The sequence below is a fragment of the Podarcis gaigeae genome (genome assembly GCF_964106915.1).
Source record: "Podarcis gaigeae genome assembly, chromosome: 7".
Taxonomy (NCBI): Eukaryota; Metazoa; Chordata; class Lepidosauria; order Squamata; family Lacertidae; genus Podarcis; species Podarcis gaigeae.
Genome location: NC_139683.1, coordinates 89,985,200 through 90,011,413, shown reverse-complemented (window position 1 = coordinate 90,011,413; position 26,214 = coordinate 89,985,200). Strand labels below are relative to the sequence as shown.

Below are 26,214 nucleotides of genomic sequence, written 5' to 3'. Positions count from 1 at the left end.
ATATGCTTGTGAAACATGGACCACTTATAAACGCCATCTCCAACTCCTCAAAAGATTCCACCAACGGTGTCTCCGAAAATTTTTACACATCACTTGGGAAGACAGGCAAACTGATATGAGTATACTGGAAGAAGCAAAGATCACCAGTGTTGAAGTAATGATTCTTCAACATCAACTTCATTGGACTGGTCATGTTGTGCAGATGCCTGATGATCCTCTTCCAAAACAACTACTCTATTCTGAACTTAAAAATGGAAAGCGTAATGCTGGTGGTCAACAAAAGAGGTTTAAAGACTGTCTCAAGGCAAATCTTAAAAAATGCAGTATAAACACTGACAACTGGGAAACACATGCCTGTCTGTGCTCCAGTTGGAGAAGGTGTCATGGGCTTTGAAGACACTCGAACTCAGGACGCAAGGGAGAAACATGCTAAGAGGAAGGCACGCTTGGCAAATCCACACCGTGATCAACTCCCACCCAGAAACCAATGTCCCCACTGTGGAAGGATGTGTGGATCCAGACTTGGCCTCCACAGTCACTTATGGACTCATTGTTAAAACCGTGTTTATGGAAGACAATCTTACTTGGCTACAAGTGATCGCCAAAGAAGAAGAAGAAGTGCATAGCCCAAATAGCAATGTGAATCAGGGTGATTTGGCTCAGGATCTCACATTCCTGAACTGGAATACTCTCTTGATAGACAAGCATCTTAAAGTGGATCAGGGACCCTCTAAGCTTCCAAGTCACTCTGTGACAGTGCTACAGTGGTCATGAAATGCGCATTGTAGGCTACACTACAATACTTAGAAAAATGATCACAGTATTTTATGCACTACATTATTTTGATAAAAATTTTAAATGTTGTCACCATAATATGAAAGCAGAGTTTAAATATCAGAATGCTTCCATCTAGTATGAATACTGGCTGGGAGAAGGAGGCTCCCTTCTTCTTGAGGCTGGCGGTGGATGTTCAGCATTAGTCTCTGTGCCTTTACAACATCCTTCACTGGCTGGCTGCATGGATTTGACATTTAGTCTTTCAAGATGAATAGGCTTATGAAAACCTTGTGCCTTACTTGGTGAGGCAAGCTTGAGATCTGTCAGCATCTCCATCAATGTGACACAATGCTGGAAGAGGAAGCAAAATGGTCAACAGAGCTTCCTTGGCAAATGACAGAGCCTGTTGGAGAGAAACTATCTGGAGTAACATCTGGCCCCCAGCCAGAGTCTCTTCCTGGAGAGAGGGAAACAAGGAGAGATGATTTGCATGTGCCCAATTCACTCCCCCCGCCCTCGCTATTGCACAACACAATGTAGATATGAGACCCAAGGCCAGAGCTATAGGCATGGGGTAGGGGTTGCTTAGCCCTCCAGGCATATCATTTAGTGCCTTCCTTGGTTTTTCAGGGGGAAAGTACATAGTTAGGCCTGAAGGAGCATCTCCACCCCCATTGTTCAGCCTGGACACTGAGGTCCAGCGCCAAGGGCCTTCTGGCGGTTCCCTCGCTGCGAGAAGCCAAGTTACAGGGAACCAGGCAGAGGGCCTTCTCGGTGGTGACGCCCACCCTGTGGAACACCCTCCCACCAGATGTCAAAGAGAACAACAACTGCCAGACTTTTAGAAGACATATGAAGGCAGCCCTCTTTAGGGAAGCTTTTAATGTTTAACAGACTACTGTATTTTAATACTTTGTTAGAAGCCACCCAGAGTGGGCAGGGTATAAATAAATTATTATTATTATTATTATTATTATTATTATTATTATTATTATTGTTATTTTACTTATGGAAAGCAAGAGAAAGCATGTAGCCTGTATTTTATCTGTTCAGCAAGCATTATACTTGATTTTACCTTCTAGCATTTAGGCCTATGAAGGTACAGTGGTACCTTGGGTTACATACACTTCAGGTTACATGCGCTTCAGGTTACAGGCTCTGCTAACCCAGAAATAGTACCTCGGGTTAAGAGCTTTGATTCAGGATGAGAACAGAAATCATGCAGCGGCAGCAGGAGGCCCCATTAGCTAAAGTGGCACCTCAGGTTAAGAACAGTTTCGGGTTAAGAACGGACCTCCAGAACAACCCTTTTAAACATGGGGACAGGTAACATTAACACTTGACACAGAATTTGTTAGACCTTTGCTTGCATCATGCATCCAGGATAAGTTGCCATAATTTAAGAAGGAAATAGCCAAATTGGAGAGAATTCAGAGGAAAGCTATAAATATGCTAAACAGTTATTAAGGCATGTTATAAACTTTAAGGGAAGTTGAAAGATTAAATGAATCTCTGTTCACTAAAAATTGCTCTTATCTTTCCATTTCATCTGCTAAGATGTTGGTTCAAAAATCACGCTTTTGTTTGATCCCATCTTGATTGCTGCAGTGCCCGTCTCTCTGATATTCTTCCCCTTAGTCCTGGATTTGGCAGCTTGGTATCCATTGTCTTGCTTGCATTAAGGGTCAAGACTGCAGCAGGTCTTGAGCTGCTCATAAGTTGACAGGAGTCAGGTAGGAATTTACTGTAACTGGCCATTGGTAAAAGGAGTGCCGTGCAGAGACACCAAGCTCTCTGAACAAGGGATTGTCCTGACACCAACAGGCCAGACCAGGTCAGATGATACACCCCACTCCCAACAAAATCTTCCGAATGAAGCTTGCCAACTGATCTATCTGGGTGCTTGCTTCTGCTGGCAGCAGACCCTGCCATTCAGTGCCACAGAAGAAGGCCACACAATTATAGCACTTGAATAAGTTAAAGATGATAATATATTCACACTCTATTCTGTCTTATCATTATCTTGAGAGTAGGCACATCACACCACTTTCTTTTTCTTTCTTTTTCTTTTTTTGTCACCATCTTAAGTTGCCCATTCTAAATTAATTTGATTTTTTCAAATTGCTTCTCCAAAGAATGAGCTCATACAGAATTTGAAAACTTGATACCAGGGATGTCTGTCACAGACGAGCTCCTTTCATCGATAAGGACAAAGCAAACGAAAAAGAATGAGTTAAAGATAAAGGTTTTAATAAAACTAAGAATGTTTCACTTATTTTAAAATTACAGTGAGGACGTAAAGTAGAACAAAGAGATATTTTCAACAGGGAGCCAATCGTAGAATGGTGCCTCCTTTGCTTTGCATTTATATTACTGTTTCCACTGCCTGACCCTTGCTTTGCCGCACCATAACAAAGTCATGTTGTACAACAGAAAATTAGCAGCCTGTGTCCAAGGAATTGGACTGGAGATGTAAAGAAGGATAGGCAGAACTACACTAAGTACTAATCCTGGCAGAGGGGACATGCTTGGTGGTTCTGCCACCCTCAGAAGCTTAGGGTGGGGGTGGGCCAGGAGAGGGCATTCTCTGCGGCAGCCCCTAAATTGTGGAACTTCCTCCCCACAGAGGTGTGTCTAGCAACCTCAGTAAACTGTTACAAGTATGTATTTGAACTCACATGCGTGACCAGCACTCACATGTCTTCACAGACACTAATGAGAGGTTTAGGATGTTTTGCTGGAGTTATAACATGTGTCTGTTATGAACATGTGTCTACCCTCAACCCTATGGCCACAGGAATTTCTTACACAAGAGGACTAAAGAAACCTTGGTTTATTATACTAAATGACAGAATAAATGTAAATACTGCTTCTGACAGCAACATTACAGTTTAAGCAGGCAGCAAACCATACCTTGAGTGGAAGAGCGGAAGAATCCAGTCTGAGATCAGACGGGAACCAGGGTCACAAGAGTTCATAATGGAAGGTCTCCTGTCATATTAGAGTTATGATTATTTTCTTACCTATGCCATGATCTACAGTCATAAGTACAAAATAAGTTCAGATGGACACACACACCTATTCACAATACAGCTTTCAGCAAATGCTGAAGATACACCTCTTTATGTTTCGGACCCATCGTATTTTCATGTGATTTCATTCTTGGTAATTTAATTTGTTTTAAATGTTGTATTTTAAATTGTTGTACCCCTCCCTGGGACCTTTGAGTGAAGGGCGAGTAATAAATTAAATGATGATTATGATGACGACGACGATATTTGAATGGTGACAAAGCACACCTGTGAAAGAAGAATTAATGGAAGTGAACATTCCTCAGGTCTGGCTCATAAGATCATAAGAGTGCTGCTGGATCAGACCAGAAAGCCATCTACTCCAGCACCCTTCCTATTCCAGCAGCAGCTGGCCAGATGCCAGGTAGCCCACACCTGGGGGATGAAGGCAGCAGGACTCTCCTTATACTTATTCTTCTGAAATATACTCGGAGTCGAGTGTGGATTTCATGCTCTTTATTCAGCTCATAGTAGTGAGGAATGAAAGTTCCCCTAAAATATCTGCTTTATATACATTATTTCCACAATGGGCCGCACGTGATTGGCTAATTCTGGGATTCTCCTGTAGGCCAATCAGGTTGCGGATTCACTTCCACTTGGAGCTGGATTGGGTGGCTCCTGCGGACCAATCATACTGCTGCATTGTTCTAGGACCAATCAGACTGCTGCATTCTGGATCCGATTGTTCTAGGACCAATCAGACTGCTGCATTCTGAATTCTATTGTTCTAGGACCAATCAGACTGCTGCCTTTTGTTTTTTGTTTTTTTAAAATGATATGTATTAGAATTTCAAATAGTACATAAAAACAAAAAAGTAAAACAAGAAAAAAAGAAAAAGGAAAAAAAGAAAAATTCAACATTTACAATCCATTTTTCAATACCTTTTTTCCCCAACTTCCCCTCGCCCCCCTTCTTGTATTCCATGTCCACAAGTTTGTTCAACAAGTTCTTATCCCTAAATTTTTAACCTTAATTTTTTGTTATCTTTAATTCAATTTATATATCAACTTTTAGCTTATATACATCAATCATTATACTTAAAGACTTTTTCTAAGATCGACCCAGTTTCCCTTCCATGGATTCCCCATTTTAATACTAGTAACAACACAAAAAGAAAAAAGATAGAAGAAATCAAAATATTTTTGTACACCCTTTGGATTTCCAAACCCCACCCTCCCTTCCCCGATTTGAATCCCAAACCATTGTGCATTAGTCCATCTTTTATCAGCCTGGCGACCTCACGTCTGAGGCCCTTAAATCTCTCTCAGTCCCTCTCTGCCGGTTTCTCTGAAAGTCCTTTATATTAAACACCAAATCTCGGAGGGGCACGATCCCTATGATGTCCATGTTCCTTCCAGCCAGACCTCCATATTTAAAGGTGGAACTCAAGTCTTGTTTCTCAATCCTTTTAAGTCCAAATAACCCAAAGGCTCCAACTTCCACCTTGATCAGATTTATAGTCCATAGATCTTCAGATCTCCACAAAAGGAGATCTTTCCATTCCTCATTTTCCAATTCAAACCCAGTTTTTATCATCCAGTCCTTATTTTCTTTTATGTCCATCTTGACAGGCCTCCGGCTCTCCTTTACCTTCTGCAGCATTGCAGCCCCTCCTCCCTGTTCCTCCTGTTCAACATATATCTCTTTCTCCACTTCCTCAATTTTCTCAAGTTTCTTTTCTTGTGCAGCTGCCTGGGTTTTGTACATCAAGTCCTTTTCCAACTCAGTAGATTCCTTTACTGTTGGCTTCAAAGTTATGGCACTTGTAGACAAAACATGACCTTGCTCTTGCAACTTACGCAACTTTCTCACAAGAAAAATAACCTCATCCAGGTCAGCTAGTATTTTTCGACCTATTTCCATTTTTGTAATGTCCCTGAACCCCCACTAGAGGGATTCTGGTTATTCAGTATTCCTTTCACTTCCAACCCAAAAGTCAAGTTAATTTGTTTCAGTTCTTCTTTATTTTCAGCGATTTGTAACTATATTGTATCTAATGTAACCAGCAGAAACATCAGAAACAAAGTTCTCTATTTTTCCCGACTTTGACAGCTAATTTGACAGCTGTCAAAATCTTCTATGTCTCCTCAGCAGGCTCCTCTCGCGGATCACTCCCGGGTCCCGGGGGGGGGTGGTCCTTTAGCTCACAAAGTTAGCTCTTATCCTCCAGCACAGTTACTTATGCTATCACTCCGTGCAATTAATAACTTTTATCCAATAAAGAAAAGGCTCTTCTCTCGACCTTAGTTGTCAAATCCTTGCTTTAAATTGTATACAATGGGGGGGAGACGGACTTCCTTTTTGTACCTCCCCCGCTCGTACCGAATCCAAGAAGATTTTTAGTCCAATTTCCAAATTACTCACGGGTTGTTGTTTTTAGATTTTAATCCAAATTTTCAGAAGAAGAAGTCAGCGCTCTCCGTCGAATGGCATGTGGCTTCGCTCGGCAGGGGAAGCAGAAGACTCACAGCACCGCGCCGCTCCCCGTCCCCCGCTCCGCAGCCTTTAAAAAGGCTCCTTCGCGGGTCGGGGGACGCAAACGGTGCCCACCGAGTCACCAGGTCCACGGCCTTCTGCACCCGTGGTTTTTGAGGGTCCCCGTGTTGCCGGCGCAGCAGGACCTGACCCCTGTCGAGCAGATTCCCTCCGGAGCTCAGAGGGAATCCGCCATTCGGCTATGGCGCCAACCCGGAAGTCTTTTTCCAGACTGCTGCCTTTTGGATCCTATTCAACTCAGTACATAACATCTTCCAAAAATATAAGAATTAGAACCCTGAGGAAATTTAAAGGTTTTTGCCTGGCACTAAAAGGACATCCGAGTTGGTGCCGGGTAATTCTTCCAACAATATCAAACTACTTCAAATAATCATGGCTTCCTCCCACCCTCAAAAAGAAATCATTGGAACTATAGATCATTAAAGGTGCTAATAATTATTGTGAGGCCCCTATCCCCCCTCAGAAGGGGGGGAGCAGGGAGTCTCCTAACAGTTCTCACCACCCTTCACAGGTAACATGGGCCTTACTCCCATGGAACAATAGGATTGCAGCCTTCGTCTTCCTCACCTTCTGCAGTGACAGCAGAAAGGTAAAGGGAGCCCACTACAGGGTGGGCAGGGGCGATTTTTATTTGATCACATGTTTTGCATCAAAGCTAGTTCCATTGATACCTGGCATGTAGTGGAGGGGCAGGGGTGTGCGGCAGAACAGTTCCCTTGCCTCCCACCTGTTAAGGACTCCACCCATTCCGCTCTGACCCAACTGATTAGCCAGTGTTTCTGCTACTGTGGTTGCTGAGCAAGTTTCAGCCTGCTTTCTCCTCACCTCCCCGTGGACCAGCTTCTTGCATGAACAAATGGTCTGGCACTCAGGTGGGACAGATCCTTTGGGTAATGCAATGTGTCCAGCAAGCTCATACGATCCAAAATTTAAAAGTTCTGGGAGAAACAAAAAGTAGCATAAAATGAAACAGAATTCCAAACAACCTTATCCTTGAAAGGCACACATAAGATCAATAATCTACCTTGCAGTTGTAAGGGTCTCCTCTAAGCTGTTCAATGACAGGCAAAATCACAGAGGAAAAAGTTGCATTTTATCCCCTGGGAACAGGGAGGGGAAGACTGACAGGTGGTGAGGGACAGCTGTCTCCCTAGTGGCTTGTCAGACTACACACACATTCCCTCTGATCAGCTATTATTTTCAATGCAAGGAAGAAGAGTTAAAAGGTGTGGTGTGGTGTAGTGGTTAAGAGTGGTAGTCTCGTAATCTGGGGAACTGGGTTCGCATCTCCGCTCCTCCACCTGCAGCTGCTGGGTGACCTTGGGCCAGTCACACTTCTTTGAAGTCTCTCAGCCCCACTCACCTCACAGAGTGTTTGTTGTGGGGGAGGAAGGGAAAGGAGATTGTTAGCCGCTTTGAGTCTCCTGAAGGGGAGTGAAAGGCGGGATATCAAATCCTGCTTGGCAGGGGGTTGGACTCGATGGCTCTTGTGGTCTCTTCCAACTCTATGATTCTATGAACTCTTCTTCTTCTTCCTGCTAGGGAGAAGGGGGAAGGCTAATCCTGTATACAGTGGTACCTAGGGTTAAGAACTTAGTGCGTTCCAGAGGTCCATTCTTAACCTGAAACTGTTATTAACCTGAAGCACCACTTTAGCTAATGGGGCCTCCCGCTGCTGCCGCACTGCCACCGTGTGATTTCTGTTCTCATCCTGAAGCAAAGTTCTTAACCCAAGGTACTATTTCTGGGTTAGCGGAGTCTGTAACCTGAAGCGTCTGTAACCCGAGGTACCACTGTATTGGAGAAAAATGAAAGGTGCATGGCATGACAGCTTCCTTGCAATGGAGAAGCCTGTCTTTTGTTTATGTTGGGGACAGACATCACAGAGCCCTCCAGATGACTACAGTTCCCATCAGCCCCAGCCAGCAAGGGCAAGAGTGATGAGTGGTGGGAGTGGGAGTCCAACAACATCTGGAGGGTGACAGATAGGCTACAGATAATACTCACCCATCCATGAGTCTTGATAGGTATTTTATGATTGTTCTCCAAATGGTGTTGAATTTCACTGCTGATGAACAAAAGTGAGGTGCCTATCTCTGATAAATTGGGATTATTGAATATGCACATGCATATTTGGATGCAAATTTACAGTACGCTATACCAAAGTGGCACTTAAATGGCTTTTTTTCTGGACCTGTTGCAAATTCCCGTATGCCCCTACCACCAGGAGCTGTGCTTCAAATTTGCAAAGGTAGATCCTAAAGCTTACTGTCAGATTCCAGCTATTTCCAGTATTCAGCAGGAATGAAGGATGAATTCCCCTCAGCTCATTTGGAACTGGTTCCATACTTAATAAGCAGCAGTCAGCTAGGGCTCCTCACTGGAGAAGGGAAAGCACCATCTAGCCTGAAGAAGGCAATGGCGCAGCCCCGGCTGGATTCATCAGTGAAATAATCCCTGCCACCTTCACATGTGACCAGCAGCCCAAATGATCATTTCCAGCTAGGTCTAAAGCAAAATCACTCAATCAAATGCCAGAAAGAGACTGTTTGGAGCTCTGAAAACCATAGAATCATAGAATCCTAGAGTTGGAAGAGACCACAAGGGCCATCGAGTCCAACCCCCTGCCAAGCAGGAAACACCATCAAAGCACTCCTGACATATGGTTGTCAAGCCTCTGCTTAAAGACCTCCAAAGAAGGAGACTCCACCACACTCCTGGGCAGCAAATTCCACTGTCGAACAGCTCTTACTGTCAGGAAGTTCTTCCTAATGTTTAGGTGGAATCTTCTTTCTTGTAGTTTGGATCCATTGCTCCGTGTCCGCTTCTCTGGAGCAGCAGAAAACAACCTTTCTCCCTCCTCTATGTGACATCCTTTTATATATTTGAACATGGCTATCATATCACCCCTTAACCTCCTCTTCTCCAGGCTAAACATGCCCAGCTCCCTTAGCCGTTCCTCAGAAGGCATCGTTTCCAGGCCTTTGACCATCTTGGTTGCCCTCCTCTGGACACGTTCCAGTTTGTCAGTGTCCTTCTTGAACTGTGGTGCCCAGAACTGGACACAGTACTCCAGGTGAGGTCTGACCAGAGCAGAATACAGTGGCACTATTACTTCCCTTGATCTAGATGCGATACTCCTATTGATGCAGCCCAGAATTGCATTGGCTTTTTTAGCTGCCGCGTCACACTGTTGGCTCATGTCAAGTTTGTGATCAACCAAGACTCCTAGATCCTTTTCACATGTACTGCTCTCAAGCCAGGTGTCACCCATCTTGTATTTGTGCCCCTCATTTTTTTTTTGCCCAAGTGCAATACTTTACATTTCTCCCTGTTAAAATTCATCTTGTTTGTTTTGGCCCAGTTCTCTAATCTGTCAAGGTCATTTTGAAATGTGATCCTGTCCTCTGGGGTGTTAGCCACCCCTCCCAGTTTGGTGTCATCTGCAAATTTGATCAGGATGCCCTTGAGTCCATCATCCAAGTCGTTGATAAAGATGTTGAATAAGACTGGGCCCAAGACAGAACCCTGTGGCACCCCACTAGTCACTCTTCTCCAGGATGAAGAGGAACCATTGATGAGCACCCTTTGGGTTCGGTCAACCATCACAAACCAAACTCCCAACCCGTTATCTCTTCATTCACCAAAGCAGCCTTTGTGATCCTGCAAAGTTAGGCTGCAGCTAGAGAAGATGCAGCATCCCCCCTTGCCTCTCTCCATCTGGCTTGGGGCGGGACTTGACGGGCTTCACAAGGACTGCGGCTGCTGCTCAGCAGGGAGGGCTCCTCTTTTAAATTGTTTTTAATTTCTATCTGGTTTTAAATGAGACCATCTTGGCTGTGAGCCCTGGAAGACCTGCACCCTGCCTTGCTGGCCTTTTCCCATCTAGCCTGGGAGAATGGAGTGCTGACTGACTCCAGCTACAAAAGCTGCAGCTGTTGAAAAGATTCTTGGGCTGGAGTATTGTTTACGGGAAGTTGAGAGAGCTTGTTGCTGTTATTGATATTATTGTTATATCTTTAGTTTTAGATCTTATGATTGACGTGGAAATCGTTTATTTGGTTGTGTACTTTTTGATGTGTTTTATTTATTGTTTCTTCTGTTATGTTTGTAATTAGGTAAATCTTGTCATGTTGTAAGCCTCCTTGAGCATAGTTTCAACTATGGAAAGCTGCATTCAAATAAAATGATAACGATGATTGATGATGATGAAGAAGACCTCCCTGGACCCAAAAGTGTTTAGTTAATATCACTCAGTGGGACAAGGTGGCAGTCGAGAAGATGGTGGAATTCCAACTTCAGGCATGCTTAGGGGAAATTGATTACCTGGATCCATTCCAGTCTGGATTCAGGCATGGTCATGGCACTGAAATGCCCCTGGCCTCCCAACTTCATGACATTTGTCAGGTGATACATGGGAAACTGTGGCCCTGCTCATTCTCCTCAATATCTCAGACACGGTGACTGATCACCCAATAGTACCATGGGGAGTCAGGTATGGGAGTCAGGTATATCTGCTGTCCCATCCTTATTCCATTTTTGACCTCTCCACCTCTGGCCATGCCCACCTCTCCCCACAATCGCTGAGATGCATGATATTTTTGTAAACTGCCACAAGATTTGTTTGTTTGTTTCACAATCAATTGATGTATAACTTTTATGAAATAGAGAAAATAAATAATCCTCCCCCAAGCACATGCAGCAGGTGGTAAACCAACATTTCCCCAAACTCTCAATATGTCAACCCCTCACAACCCAGCACCCATCCACTCAAACCCATCAGCACACAACAAGGAGATGCAAACAAGCAGAAGGAAGCAGGATAGAAAAGGGGCCAAAGGAGAGGAGGGAACAAAATCTCAGGCAACCTAGCCCACCTCTCACCTGGGGTACTATGTCATTTGCCCACCTGTGCCTCTCGCCTGTGGGTGCTGACTCTCACCAGACTGACAGACTCCCACTCTGTCAACACTAGGGGAAAACAGGCATCAACATTTCTCACCGAAAAGAGAGGGATAAGGCACCCAGTGATCAGCACTACCTGTAACAGGATCTTACAGAACATGTAATGTTGGGCTGGTGGAGCCCTCACATCAGTGCAGTTTGCATGGAGACCTGGACTGTTGTTATGGTTACCTTAGTAAGCTTTAAAAAATAATAATAAAATGATGGAGCTATTTATTCCACAGAAAAGGAATCTCTAATTGATTCACCTTCTTATGACTTCTTCCACAAACATACCATCCTTCAACATCTTTTTCTTGAGAAAATCTTTGTCAATACAGCTATAAGTTTGAACTTGATATCAACTTCAGTTTGAGGAAAACCTGCTCAGCCTGAAATGCAGAGGGAAAGATGATCTGTTTGAACTGGGATTGTAGTGACCCTCTGCCTGTGTTTCAGCTTGTTGATTTTTACTCTTGGTTGTAGGGCAGTCTGCACAATTCATGCAGCTGCCTGTAAGCTTTGTGGCTGATGCAGGTGAGCCAATTTTTTCTGAACTGCGGGGCCATTTTGCATGCCTCCAATTCTGAGTTTGTTTCACTTCTATTCATTTCAAGGGAGCTGGTGCAAGAGAAGGAGAGCAGTGAGTGGATTGTCCCCAGGAAATTCTTTCAGCACATTTGTATGGGCAGAACTGTGATACTTGAATGAATAATAGAATCCCAGATTGTAGAGTTGGAAGGGATCGTGAGGGTCATCTAGTCCAACCCCCTGCAGTGCAGGACCCTGAGATTAAGAGTCTCATATTCTACCGACTGAGCTGTCCCAGCACCTTTACACCTGACACAATAACCAGGGCTCACGCCAGGCTCTCATAGCAGATTACAGTTTAAACCTGCAATCCTTTGTATCAAGGGCTGGGAACCTTTTCAACCCAAGAACCACATGGCCATGGTGGATGGAGCCAGAGGCAAAAGTAGGTAGAGCAGTGAATGTAATTTTTACTTTTGTGCCGTAGGCTCATTTCTACACATAACCTCTCCATCCTGCATCCAGACAAGCATTATAAAAAAATTAAAAAGCTCAACTTTTGTGTCTGGATTTTCACTTTTTGAAATATGGCAACCCTAAATTAGATACCCCTCCCAGTTTGGTGTCATCTGCAAATTTGATGAGCATTCCTTCAATTCCTTCATCCAAGTCATTTATAAAGACATTGAACAACAATGGTCCTGAGACGGCACCCCACTTCTCACTTTTTTCCAAGCTGTTGAGGAACCTTTAGCATTCTTTGGGTCTGGTCAGTCAACTGCTACAAATCTGCCTAACAGTAACCTTATCCAGCCTACATTTTACCAGCTTTTCTGCAAGAATATCATGGGGGACTTTGTCAAAAGCTTTACTGAAATCAAGATACACTACGTTCACAGCCGTCCCCTGATCCACCAAGCTCGTAATGAGATTCATCTGGCATGACTTGTTTTTGAAAAAGCTGTGATTCTAAAATGTTTCAAGTTAAGCACATAGTTGCTGAAATCTGTAAATTTAAGCATATTTGCTATTTAAACCCAGTATTTATCCATTATGTACCATACTTAAATCTTGCTTAAGTTTGTTCTATGTGCCTTGCTGTACTTTTGCTCACTTACTGTGAGCCCCTCAGTTTTCAGAACCTTGAAACCAAAAAAAGTATTTGCTGGTGAACGTAAATGTGCCATCAAATCTAATGCGCAACTTAATTTTCGCAACGTAATTTGGACAAAAAAGGTGAGCATTAGATTTGAGTAAATGCGGTAGTACGTTCCTAGCTGCTTTTAGCTGTGCTGTGGAATTAATCTCAATCCTAAAATTTCAAATCCCCTTGATTTCCCCATATAATTAACCAGAAAACAATTCATTAGCTGTATAACAATACAGAATGGCGTGACTGAATATGCACATTTTATGTAATCTTACATGTGTGTCTTACTGTAGGTCATACTGATGTTTCAATGTGCCCAGTGCAGAATGTCGATTATTTGGAGTGAGGTAAGAGTAAGAACCCTGTCCTATGAACCGCATATATCCTGAACCAGAGAGTCTAATAGCAGGAGGACCCATTCTCCTTTCTTTCTGTGCCTCTGTGGCAGCATCTCAGAGGGCAGTTGCTGGTGGCTTGTGCTGTGCTTCCAGGACCTCTGCTACCTATGTCCAGAGGGTGGACGCCAGGAAGGAAGAGGGTTCCATCAGGCCCTGTTTAGCTGCTGACTCTGGCCTGCTTCTTCAGCCTGAGTAAGCTGTCTCTCAGGCACAGGGTTGACTGAGCTGCTGATGGCGTTCCAGCCCAACACTTGACCGCTTGCCAGTCTGTTTGTCCCTAGAGCACCAGACCTGACCCTTTTAAACTGAAAAAATCCTAATGGAAATGGATGCAGTTATTCTGAATCACTCCAGACATGAGTCTCACCTCTAACACTAACCCCAACCTCACCCCACAGGATGCCAGAACGACACTTTCAGCTCCAACATGCATGACACTCTGGATCTAGATTAGCTCCACCTTGTGTGCCTATAGTGACTGCCTGCACAATTTCCAGCATTCCCACATCAGGATCTTGGTTTTTACCCTTAGGAGTAAAAACAAAAACAAGAAACCCTACTTCCGTAGGGAAAAAAGGTGGGGGGAGCCCAGCAAGTCACACAAGACAAACCCTGTGCCTGTGATAGACATGTTAAAGAATGCCTGTCAAGGCACAGGATGCCTGGCCCACCAGAGACTGTGATTGAGCAAATATAATATGATACCTGCTGTCAGTTTCTGGAGTGGCAAGCCTGGGAAAAGCTCTGCCTCCCATGATAGCTAATCCACAGTTCACAGGGGCATTGACTAAGGGCCAAACTAGACAGGATGGCAGCAGATGCTGCCCCAGTCACATTGTAAGAGTCTGGGCCTGATTTTAACAGCAAAAGGGAATATATGCATGTGTGTATGTGGTCAAAAGGTATTAGTTAAACTCTCCTCTGCCCACACTTTACCTGTGAAAGCTTCAGGACAGATAAAAAGAAGTTCTTCCTCACACAGCTATAGAATTTGTTGCCAGAGGATCTGAAGGTGGTTACCAACCTTGATGGCTTTAAAAAGGAATTAAATAAAGTCAAGGAGGATAGCGCTGTCAGTGACTACTGGTCATGGTGACTATGATATGCCTTTGAGCACCATTTTCTGGGGAGCAGCAGTGGGGCAGGACTATTGCTTTCACGTTCTGCTTCTGGGCTTCCTGCTTCAGCGTCTGTCTCCCTGGGCACTGATGTCCTAAGAAAAGCTCCAAGGCCAGAAGTAAGTTTAGCTGGGGGGGGGGGGCCTTTGGCTACAGAGATGTAAGCAGGAGGCAGGGAGAGGAGTTTGCACCTCACCTCTGTAGCCCTTTTCCATCTAAATTCAGATAACCCAACCCAACCTTTCCACATAACTGGCTTTAAATGCACAGATCTGCTGCCATGACATCAAACTCCAGCCTCCCTCTGACAATGAGCAAGGAATGAGGTTTTGAAGCTCCTGGCAATCCTAGGGGGTGGGCAGTGTTCGAGGCAGGGCTTTCTTCAGCCAGAACTCACTGGAACTTAGTTCCAGCACCTCTCAGGTGGGCACCATAAGAGAACAAGTGAGGAGTTTATGGTGAGTTCTGGCACCTCTTTTCCTAAAAAAATAGCACTGGTTAGAGGCAACGATTTATAGGGCCCATTTGCTTGTGAGGAAACGTGTTATTGTAATATATGTTCACCTACAAATAACCATGTAGTGCATAATAGGGGAACATGCATGAGAACATAGGAAATGGCCCTGTGTTAAGTCAGACAATGAGTCCATCTAGGTCTGCAGAGTCCACACTGATTTGTAGCAGCTCTCCAGGTTTTCCCACCAGGGAATCTCCCAGCTCTTTCTGGAGATGCCAGGAATGGAGCCTGCAACCTTCTGCATGAAAAGCAAGTGGAGCCACAGCTGTCTGAGCCTGGTAATGGAAAAACAACATCCAATACATTCTCATTCAGCTATCCTAAAAGCTATTAATCAATCCCAAAATCAAGACTGATGCAACCTTCTTCTGTAGTAAAGCAGAATATATCAAAATGTGTCTCTCTGCTACTTCTCTTTTACTGGCCATGACACAAAAGAATGCAGGGCATGTAAATCTGCCAGTTAATAAACGCAAAGAATGCTTTTCTCGGCTGAGTAAAGATTAGACATAAATTGATGATCAGCTAACCTCAGCTTGAGCAGATGCCCACAAGATTTGGTGACATCTCCATCAAAGGAAGGAAGCAACCTACAATGTGAAGCAAGCAGAGGAAAATGTGATTGTATTGGGATATTTCACAGATAGAATCCGAAATATTGTTGACGTTAAACCTCCACTTACTCAATGCAATTATGAGGTTTGCCAGAAGATGGCACTCTCTCCTTTCATTTGTTGAAATACCCCCTTAATTCAAAATGTGAACCAAGTAGCTACAGCAGTGGCTTCTGTTCGATTCAATTATTCAAATTAATGCCCCCCCCCCCCATTTTGCATGTACGGTAGTACCTCAAGAGTCCTACAGTTGGGTTAGAAATATAATGGGAAATAAAAACATTTGGACAGGGATCCAAGGATGCTGTTGTGGAGACAGAAAGAGCTTTGTGCTAAAGGAGAGAGGGCTCTGTGCCCACACCCCACAGCATGCAGAGATCACAGGATTGAGACCTGCAAAATCTCAAAAGCTAGAGGAATTGTCCAATAACAACATGATTAATCAGAAGCAATAGCCATTGAGTTAAATGGGGTGCACTCACAAGTGTGCATAACATTGCAGGCTAAAATTTCCAGTATCTAAGGGTGATTCTTCAGTGCCCTTTCTAGCAGCTTGCCTTCGAAATGACTATCAGAACCAAAATTAATTATGCAAAACAAGTGAAATCATGCCAATGCAGATAATTTGCATAATTTGCACATGAACCCTTTTTCTTGGAGCAGAATTTGAGCTGCCTCAGTGCTGAAATGTTATTATGTTTTTAGTGCAGAATACACAGTGACACAAGCTTCGATTGTCCTGGATTTATTCCCTAAACATGCACAGAAGCCAGAGTCCGAACAGGAAGAGCATTAATGCCCACCCAGGACTGCATCCCCTTAGATGTTCTAAGAAACCCAGGTCCACATCTCTGGTTTGAGCATTTCAAGTTCACTTTGTGATGAGCATATTTTTACACAGCTGCTCTCGCCTTACCTTTCCACTGATCTGGATCATCCCACAGATGCATTTTTCTCTGAAAAAATTCCAGGTTTTAATTAGCCACTAAAGCCTAACATTTACTTCTGAGTAAACTTGTACAGAATTGTGCTGTACTAAAAAGAAACATCTGGTCAAGCAGGATAGTCACAAAGCATAATGGGGGGAGGGGAATGAGGTGGGAGAGTCATCATGCAGTAACGTGCCACATGGGGGAAGATCACAATTTTAAATTTACAAGGAAGTGCTTACATAGGGGATTATTTTTTATAATGCCATGGTCCACTTCAAGATTTTGCCACCTCAATTTGGTACATGTGTAGATGAAACCTCAATGTTTTGGGACCATATCATCACCAAAGCAACTTATCTTACAGGATGGTTGCGACCTTAAATGAGATAACAACTGTATGGCCCTTTATACGCTACAGTGGAAATGATGGGGGGGGGGGGAGAGAGCTGTGCTCCAAGAGGGAATGTGCAGAGCAGGCTCTGTTCTGCATGTAGCCCTTCTGGACAATTAAAAGCCCACTAAACAACTGTTTGGTGTCAACTTTTGGTGAATGTAGCCTCTTACCTGTGCAAGTTGATGGGATTTCTTTTTTTTTAAAGGGTTCAACTCGCACAGCTGCTTGATTGGTTTGGGGTACCAAAAGTACAATTCTCTTCCAGCTGGAGATATGCAGTGGATCTATACACGGGGGTGGGGAGCTATAAATAAATCTGAAACTAAATTGTTATAACAAAGAAGAAAAATGCTACGGAAAAATGCATCAATTTTTTTTTGCTCTCCAGTGCCATCTGGTGTTGCATGTTTGGGGTACCAAAAGTACAATTCTCTTCCAGCTGGAGATATGCAGTGGACCTATACACGGGGGGTGGGGAGCTATAAATAAATCTGAAACTAAATTGTTATAACAAAGAAGAAAAATGCTACGGAAAAATGCATCAAATTTTTTTTCTCTCCAGTGCCATCTGGTGTTGCATGTTTATAATGCATCCAAAACGCTGTTTTTTACTAATGCAGCTAAGTCCCTACATGCAGAACCATACAACCCTCAGCTAGATTCAAGGTGCGGGATTTTAAGCTTTTCTGGTTATGATTGATCATGATTCATAGGTCATGCAAAGCTCATTTTATACATGCCTGTTCACACCAGTGTATGCAGCACAGTCACCTAAGGATTCACAGCTGGATGACTGAATTTGCTTCACTGAAGAGCATTGTGTCATGTTTTGGATGCGTTATTCCAGAGCCAAAAGAAACATTTAAAATATTTGAAATTTTCCAAAATATATTTTGCTTGGCTTCTATATGGAATATGAAATATGAAATTCACATTTTGAATCAGAAAAACTTACTGCTTTAGATGTGTTGGCCTCTTGTGATTGTTCCAGTAGTAAACTTAATCTAAATCTCACAAGCTGTCAAAAATACTAAAATACCCCTGCAAGTCATCCATCAAAGAATGTCAGTTACTCTGACTGTCAGTATTGCCTGCCAAACCTCAAAACCCATTTTGTGCAAATACTGTTGCATGTCAGTTATCAAAGACTGTGAAATGTAGATTTAAGACATTTCTAGACTGCTTTCCACAAAAGCACCCAAAGCAGTCTATACAAAATATATTAAAGGTAAAGGGACCCCTTACCATTAGGTCCAGTCATGACCGACTCTGGGGTTGCGGCGCTCATCTCGCTTTATTGGCCAAGGGAGCTGGTGTGCAGCTTCCGGGTCACGTGGCCAGCATGACTAAGCTGCTTCTGGTGAACCAGAGCAGCACACGGAAACACCATTTACCTTCCCGCCGGAGTGGTACCTATTTATCTACTTGCACTTTGATGTGCTTTCGAACTGCTAGGTTGGCAGGAGCAGGGACCAAGCAACGGGAGCTCACCCCGTCGCGGGGATTCGAACCACCGACCTTCTGATCGGCAAGTCCTAGGCTCTGTGGTTTAACCCACAGCACCACCTGCGTCCCTACAAAATATATTAGCAGTAGCTAAAAGCAGCCAACAGCTTGTCAGCAAAATGCAAGGCAGAACATAGGTTCTTACAAAAAGAGAGCAAAGGAGAACAGCTCTTCACTTCAGGAGGCAGATCCTTCCAGAGCCCAGGCCGGGAACTACAGCAGGAAACGCCATGCTTGGAGCCATCACAGTTCTAATCTGACCCATGGAAGTTACCCAAAATTGGGTTTGATCTCCCAACTGCAGCTGGTGTGTGAGCTTAAATATGGAAGTAATGAATATCTTTACATTTCAACTGACAAATACTGTAAAATACCAAATAACTGAAATCAAATATCATTGGATGTCAAATGCAGATATAAAATACTCATCAAATATTGTGAATCATATTCAGTCAACATCAAAATCCACAGAAGGGAATTCTGGAGAGTAAATTCATTCCAGCTCCAGCTCATTCACGCAGGCGCACTCACACAAACTTCACTGCTTATTATTCCAATCATTAAACGATGATAATGCATAAAGGACCCATCCCTGTCTCCAAGGATCTCACTATCCTCGTTGTAAACTGGCAAGAGAGTGTATTTTAACACAATGGCTTCATGCTTTTCACATTTAAATAATGTTTTCAAGTACATAGGTTGGCAAAGGAACATGGTTGCATTGTTTGCTCACCAGCCAGTGATGCTAGGCACAATCTATTGTGATGTTCATAGCGCACAATGCATTTTCATGTGAATCATATTCACTGGTCTAACTTCCCTTTCTCTGCTTTTGAGCATATGCGCCTAGAAAAATTGTCTGCGGAACATTCATAGCCCTTAACAAAACATTATTTTTCTTCGTTACATAAATCAGGCACTGAGTGGCACCTTTTACCATTTTAAAATGGCTTCTCTCATATTAAACACAATAATGGGTTTGCCTTACAGCTTGTGTGTTATATTCCTCAGTATATTCTCTGATGTAGGGAAGAGGTGATTGTCTCTGTTATCTGTTTGCTATCTGTGGAGGGATTAGAGTCATCATGAGCCCCTCTAAGCTTTGAATAAACAATGCTTTATTGGTTCATGTCACTGAAGGCTGAACACAAATGAGCTGAGTAAGACATCAAACCATCCTCTTTGCTAAAAGCTTTGAGGGTCTGCTCTGTTGCACAGTATAAGTTGTGGACAGACAGAGCCTTAATTCATTCAGAAATTCTAACAAATGCTTAGTAGAATTTGTTTAAAATCAAGACTAGATCTTCCCTTTTTCAAGCATGCAGATACGTAAGTCCTCATTAGTGATGGGCAATTCCAGCTCAGGAGGTTTTCTGAATGTCCCACAGGCTCCACCCCTTCGTGTACTTAGCCTAGCCTACAAGGAAGTGCTGAAATGGCAGAGGCAGTGGCAGGGAGAGCCCCTTCCTCCTCTTTCCTGGTATGCTGCTTGCTAGTATTCCAGACACCAGGAAGGAATGTAGAGGAAAGGGGTGGGGCGGGGGGGGGGCAGCCTCTCAGGCCTCTTTTTTGCAGTCATTGCAGTTGTAGCCTGCTGCCAGGCCAGGTAGTAGGGCAGGCAGTTTCCATCCTGCTTGGATTAATAATAATATAAATAAATTTTATTTATATCCCGCCCTCCCCAGCTGAACCCAGGCTCAGAGCGGCTAACAACAGTAAAATGATAAAACATTCTAAAATCATTTCATTATAAAATTAATTCCAATCAGATTAATGGCAACCATTGGGCTAGAGTTCTGTGAGGATTTCCAAAGGAGGGGGTCAGACTGTGCCCTGGCCAAAGGCCTGGTGGAACAGCTCCGTATTGCAGGCCCTGTGGAAGATGTCAGGTCCCACAGGGCCCCAGTCTCTTGTGACAGAGCGTTCCACCAGATCAGAGCCACAGCCGAAAAAGCCCTGGCTCTAGTTGAGGCCAGCCTAACTTCTCTGTCGCCTGGGACCTCCAATATGTTTTTGTTTGAAGACTGTAAGTTCCTCTGTGGGACATACCAGGAGAGGCGGTCCCATAGGTACGAGGGTCCTAGGCCATATAGGGCTTTAAAGGTTAAAACCAGCACCTTAAACCTGATCCTGTACTCCACCGGGAGCCAGTGCAGCTGGTATAGCACCGGGTGAATGTGATCTCGCAGCGAAGACCCCATAAGGAGTCTCGCTGCAGCATTCTGCACCCGCTGGAGTTTCTGGGTCAGTCTCAAGGGCAGCCCCACGTAGCGCGAGTTACAATAATCCAGTCTGGAGGTGACCGTCACGTGGATCACAGTGGCTAGGTCAGGGCGAGAGAGGTAAGGAGCCAACTGCTTAGTTTGGTGGAGATGAAAAAATGCTCCCTTTACGGACGGTGCTGGCAATAATAGCACCCCCGCAAGAGATGGGAGTTGCCCCCCAATCCCATACCATCCCGATCCAGCCAAAGGACCTCTGTCTTCGAAGGATTTAACTTCAACCGGTTCCCATGTAACCATCCAGCCACAGCTTCCAAACATTAAGACCTGAGCTGGAGAAGAGTCCTGGGGGGATAAAGAGTCGTGATGCACACTGGGCAAATGAATAACTCAAGCAAGAGCCCTGTTCATTTTGGAAGCATCTCTGGGCTTCGTCTTCTGCTTCCCTCTGACCCATTTCTCCACTGACGTCTGCTATACCTTGGGTCACCCTCAGTGGCTCCTCCGTTCCATTGCTGAGTGCCACTTTCTCTGTGGTCACACACAGTCTGCACTGTGAGGATGCCAAGTGCAGAAAAACAAAGCATGCAATATTGGAATTCAACTTCCCAAGAATGCCAGCTTTCAGAGGAAAAGGGGAAAGAGAAGAAGTATTAGTAGAGGTAGAGCAGGATTATTTCCAGGAATTATATAGTTACCAACTTCAAATACATTTTGAGCTCTGCCTAATGAAACTGCAGGATCCAGAAAGGCACCTCTTGTGTGTGCTATATGCTAGGATGTCGGTGGTTCAAATCCCTGCGACGGGGTGAGCTCCCATTTCTCTGTCCCAGCTTCTCCCAACTTAGCAATTCGAAAGCTTGCCAGTGCAAGTAGATAAATAGGTACCACTGTGGCAGAAAGGTAAACAGCGTTTCCGTGCGCTCTGGTTTCTGCACAGTGTCCCATTGCACCAGAAATGGTTTAGTCCTGCTGGACACATGACCCAGAAAGCTGTCTGTGGACAAACAGTGGCTCTCGCTTCAGGCCGAGGGAGCGCCACACCCCATAGTCGCCTTTGACTTAACCGTCCAGGGGTCCTTTACCTTTACCTTACATATGCTAGGATAGGATATATTTTATATATTTATTAGATATTGTCCTTCCTTCCTCAGGTTTGTGAGTTCAGAAAAGCACTATCCCTTTGAAGCTTAAAAGGAAAGCTTAGATAGGCTACTTGTAGCCTTTTAGCTTAAGTAACCCAGAATTAAAATAACAATCACACGAATGGTATTGTAAAAGGTAAAAATAACATTTACGCACTCAGAATACTTGTTGAAGAATAACAGATGCAGCAGCTTTGTTCAAGCAAGCTTAAAATGTTACTTCAGTTACAAAGACATATGTAAGCCTATCTTAAAAATGGAGTCTCAGCAGATGGTGAGGAAGGAAGAGAGGAAGATGCTGTGTCCAGGCAGATAGGAGAATATATAGCTCAGGGCACAGTGGGAGTGTCTCACAGAAGTCTCTCTAGCAAACTTACAGGAAAACTTTATGAACTTCAGCTGCTATCATGCTCCTATCAGCTCCTATCAGCTCCTAGCAAATAATGAATTGTCGGTTTTCACTACAGTTTAAATATCCCACATACTAGAAGAGTTTGGATTTGATATCCTGCTTTATCACTCCCCTTCAGGAGTCTCCAAGCGGCTAACAATCTCCTTTCCCCTCCTCCCCTACAACAAACACTCTGTGAGGTGAGTGAGGCTGAGAGACTTCAGAGAAGTGTGACGAGCCCAAAGTCACCCAGCAGCTGCATGTGAAGGAGCGGAAACGCGAACCCGGTTCACCAGATTACGAGTCCACTGCTCCTAAGCACTACACCACACTGGCTCTCATACTAATGGGTTACATTACTGCTTTTTGATTGATGGAGCTCCTGTAGTTCTCTTCCAGTTGTAGCTGTTGGGTGGAGCTTTCCCCTCATTCTAGGGGAAAGAATGGTTGTGTTTGAAGGCCTAACTATTTATGGTCTTCTCCCCTGAACCTCAACCCATAAGAAGAGCCTGAGCACAAGAGCACTTTCCCCCTCCGTGATTTTTAGCAACTGCTATTCAGAAGCATTACTGACCATAGCCAGGATGGCGAGTAGCATGGATAGTCTTAATCTCCATGAATCTGTCCAGTCCACTTTTAAAGCCATTCAAGAGAGCCTGTGTGGTGTAGTGGTTAAGAGCGGTAGACTCGTAATCTGGTGAACCGGGTTCGCATCTCCGCTCCTCCACATGCAGCTGCTGGGTGACCGTGGGCCAGTCACACTTCTCGGAAGTCTCTCAGCCCCGCTCACCTCACAGAGTGTTTGTTGTGGGGGAGGAAGGGAAAGGAGATTATTAGCCGCTTTGAGACTCCTTTGCATAGTGATAAAGCGGGATATCAAATCCAAACTCTTCTTCTTCTTCTTCTTCAAGTTGGTGGTCATCACTTTCTCCTGTGGGGGTGAGTTCCATAGTTTAACTATGTAAAGAAAACTGAATATTCTAGCATTCAGCTTCATTAGATGTCCACAAATACATGAACATAACACTAGTTGGTGCTGAAGATGGAATCCTGTTGAGAGCCGAAGAAGTGTGGATCCACTTTCAAATATTTACTCAAAGGAAATTCAGGTGTTGAGCCATCCTTTAATGATGTTCTAACTATGGGATGAACTGAGGATGAACTTCCTGAAAGACTCCAGGAAGCCCTACGGCATTTGGATGCACCAGGAGCCTGAGTTTAAAAGGAGAAATGTGAAATTAAAACTCCCAGTTTCACATTCTTAGGCTATTGCATCAATGCTTACCCAGGGTAAATTACATGTAATCCATGATGCACCTACACCAAAATCAAAACAGGAGCTGCAAGCCTTCCTCAGGCTGCCTGACTGCTACCATGTGCTTCTCCCAAATAAGGCAACCATCTTGGAGCCACCTCACCCCCTGCTGGGGAAGAGAGCTCCCTGGAGTTGGGCCCAGCAGCATGAGGAAGTTTCCCAGAATGTCAAGCAGTTCCTGCCTGCCGGTTCAGTGTTTATACATGGTGATGAATAGTAACCATTACTCCTTACTGCTGATACTTCACCTTATTGTGTCAGTGCTGTACTTGGCCATTTACTGCCAGATGACACTAAGGCACTGACTGAAGGACCATGTCACCTACTGAGCAGTATGAGATATCCAGAAAGAGCAGTCCAATCCAACATTTCCTGTTTCCTGGAATGGGCACTCAGCAGAACGTGGGCCCAGCAGGGAGGACTTCCTATCAAACCTGCGGGAGCCACTTCCCCTGGGTGCGGCCAGGTAGAGTTGGGCGTGACTCATATAAAAGGCTGGTCATGGTCATCTCTCCCTCCATCCCCCCCCTCTCTCTTACATGCATCTTGCTACCACTGCATCTCTACAGAGATATTGCTAGTTGTTGCATCTGAGGCAAAAAGGCTTAGACTCCATCATCCTCATATATTTACAAATATATATTTACAAAATATATATATCCTTATATATTTACAAATGCACTTGTAATTGCAACGTAAGCCTGCCTACAGATTGCTACTGAATGTGAACTGTGGATAAACTCTGTTTTATTCTAAAAAGATTGTTTTTGTGCAATTGTTCAAACATGATCTGTATACTGTGCTGCATTCCCCCCTCCCGGACCAACCTGAACCTAGATGGAGAGATTGCAGAGCATTCCCATCCTATGAGGGCCTGACTTTCCCTTAAGGGCAACATTGCATTCAAAGGACAGCAAAAAAGGCATCCTCTGTATCTCTTTGTTCCAGCTAGTCGCTCCTGCCCAGCTCACTTGGACTTCTGCCCCTTCTTCTTTTCACTGCCAACCAAATCCAAGGACCTCCCCAAACCCTAAACCTTGTGTTTGCCTGTCCACTAAAAGTAAGGGGACCCCTGACCAACTCTGGGGTTGTGGCGCTCATCTCGCTTTACTGGCCAAGGGAGCCGGCGTTTGTCTGCAGACAGCTTCTGGGTCATGTGGCCAGCATGACTAAGCCACTTCTGGCGAACCAGAGCAGTGCACGGAAACGCCATTTACCTTCCCGACGGAGCGGTACCTCTTTATCTACTTGCACTTTGACATGCTTTCAAACTGCTAGGTTGGCAGGAGCAGGGACTGAGCAATGGCAGCTCACCCTGTTGCGGGGATTTGAACCGCTGACCTTCTGATCGGCAAGTCCTAGGCTCTGTGGTTTACACCACAGCGCCACCCGCGTCCACTAGGACCCATCAAAGAAGGGGCACCACTCCCCTTGGCCCTCTGATGGCTTCTTGGATGGGCCATCACCAGCCTTTGTTCCCTCTAATGCCCAGCCAGCTTGACTCTTTAGCCTAACTAAATCCAGGGGCTTTCCGTGTTTGGAAATGTTTATTCAAACTTTGATTAGTTCTAACCTCTACTAAGTTCTGGAATTATGGGGAGGATCTGGCACCCAGGAAGTTAGGGGAATCTGCTACTTCACAAACCCAATAATAGTATATTGTCTAAAGCACAGTGCAATGTGCATAGTAGAACGATTGGCAAGCACAATGTTAACTTTACAGACTATTTCATTACCACCTAGCATATTTATCCTTCTTGAGAGACAGTTCTTGTATATTATTTAGCACTGGAATTTCTTTGTGTGTTCATGTTGTTTCAAAAAAGGCCAAAGAAAAGCCAGGTCAATTATAAATAGAATATTAAAAGCACTCACATTGCCTAAACCTTGCATTGTAAATACTTTATGGATTTCACCTTGGAAAAAGAAGCTGCATAGAACAGCTTTGACTCTTAGTAAATTGGTGGCTTTTAGCATTATTTAATTAAATAGCTGCCTAACAGCATTAGTAGGGTTAGAAGGAGAAGGAGAAGAGGAAGATCAGCAAGTAGAACATTCTTTTCAAATGTGTTTTCTTAACTTCACTATGAAAAATTGAGCATTTTACATTTCTGGGATTAGTAAACAAATATAAATATAACATAATGTTGAACAAATAACTATTACATTTTGAATCTCTTGCACAACACTGCAAATTATTCTTTGTGTTTTTGTTTGATGGGAAGCAGATTCAAGCATCCATTTAACCTCTCATCCAGCAAGGGAGACAATTTCCTATTTAATTTACTACTTCTTTTCCTTTATAGCTCATGAATGGAATTCCCTCACTGCACTGCCGTTGTTGATGAGGCACATCTGCCCAGACTTGCTGCTATTGGGCAGGCAAATGAGTTCATCAACTGCAATAATTTTTATTTCATCCCACACAAGGCACATTATTGACATGGATGGAGGATGGCGTGGGAGAAGCCACAATGCAATTTTCTTCCATAGCTCTGCACTGTGCCAGCCTGCCAGGCTATGGATGAGGGCACTTTAGATCCCAGGCACCCAACAATCATGATCTGGATTGAAAGGCACCCACCCTAAGTGGAAGTGGTTCTTGCAACTGTATAGGGGAAGACCATTAACAGCAGGAGTTTCCAACGTTGCTACGAAGTAGCAGAGCAAGTCTTTGGCAGACTCAAGATAC

At 44.1% G+C, this 26,214-nt stretch overlaps 1 long non-coding RNA gene across 4 annotated transcripts; it reads right to left on the bottom strand.

Annotated features, from left to right (window-relative positions):
- Positions 1-871: 871 nt before the first annotated feature.
- LOC310849000 lies at positions 872-19,544 on the bottom strand. 4 transcript variants are annotated; one of them, XR_014566721.1, is made up of 8 exons: positions 19,438-19,544; positions 17,114-17,227; positions 16,534-16,573; positions 15,534-15,593; positions 11,387-11,490; positions 7,171-7,283; positions 3,691-3,812; positions 872-1,128 (listed from the first exon to the last, which is right to left on the bottom strand). It is a non-coding gene; the product is annotated as an uncharacterized lncRNA (long non-coding RNA). The 4 variants fall into 4 exon arrangements; XR_014566722.1 differs by lacking the exon at positions 19,438-19,544 and adding an exon at positions 19,036-19,135; XR_014566723.1 differs by lacking the exon at positions 19,438-19,544 and adding an exon at positions 19,036-19,135 and having other exon boundaries at positions 3,691-3,768.
- Positions 19,545-26,214: the final 6,670 nt, after the last annotated feature.